This window comes from Rattus norvegicus, chromosome 9 (assembly GCF_021556685.1).
Source record: "Rattus norvegicus strain SHRSP/BbbUtx chromosome 9, alternate assembly SHRSP_T2T, whole genome shotgun sequence".
In the NCBI taxonomy this organism is placed as follows: domain Eukaryota; kingdom Metazoa; phylum Chordata; class Mammalia; order Rodentia; family Muridae; genus Rattus; species Rattus norvegicus.
This window is the reverse complement of record NC_141542.1, coordinates 4,170,099-4,170,939: the sequence shown is the minus strand read 5'-3', so window position 1 is coordinate 4,170,939 and position 841 is coordinate 4,170,099. Positions and strand designations below refer to the sequence as shown.

The following is an 841-nucleotide window of genomic DNA, read 5'->3' as shown; positions in this document are numbered from 1 at the left end:
CTAGCTCCTGACATTGTGGACGCCCCAGCCTGCAAGTACTCTTTTGCTATGTAACCATGCATCTGCGCCTCATTTGTATCCACCAATCAAGTCCCTGTAACCATGCATCTGCTTCTGTATGCCTGCTTCTGCTCCCCAGAACCCTATAAAAACCCATCCCTGGTCTTGCTGGGCGCACCAGTCCTCCCGAGCTGACTGAGATGCCTGCCTGTACCTGTGTATCTGGACAAAAAACCCTCTTGCTGATTGCATCAGGTGGTCTCGGCGGGATCATTGGGCTTGGGGATCTCCTTCCCGAAGGAAGATTCTCTCTGAGGGTCTTTCATTAGCACCCATACAAGTCTGCTCACATCCCAGATACCGACAAGCTGTGGGTCACTTGGTTCATGCGTCCATGAAGAACGCAGCTAGCTTTCGAGAATTAATGTGAATTGCAGGACACCTTGATCATGGACATTTCGAAAGCACTTGCAGCCCTGGGTTCCTCCCGTGGCTACACCTGTCTGATAGTCTCTTGAGGCTCAATCGCCGCCCCCTGGGGGGGTGGGGCGCATTGCATGGCTGGGACTCTGCTCCAAGGGCCTCTCCCCTCGGCCCTCAGTCTCCTGAAGTTCAGACGTGGGCGGCGTCCAGCGTTCTTCCAAGCCCGGTGGGTCTGAGAGGGCCTCCTCCTCCCCATCCACTGGCGCTGCGCGCTGGCCACCTCCTCCTGGCTCCTTCCTGCTCACTCCACCGCTCCCGCTCCCGTCCTCGCCCGCTCTCCCCACCGTGGGGACGAGTTGGCATGGGCCGGTCAGGTCATAGTGCCTCTGGTCTGGTGGGAGGCGGGCCCAGCACACTG

The 841-nt window shown here is 58.4% G+C and overlaps 1 pseudogene; it reads left to right on the top strand.

Moving 5' to 3' along the window:
- The first annotated feature begins 359 nt into the window (after positions 1 to 359).
- On the top strand, positions 360 to 513 carry LOC148003228 (5.8S ribosomal RNA; annotated as a pseudogene).
- Positions 514 to 841: the final 328 nt, after the last annotated feature.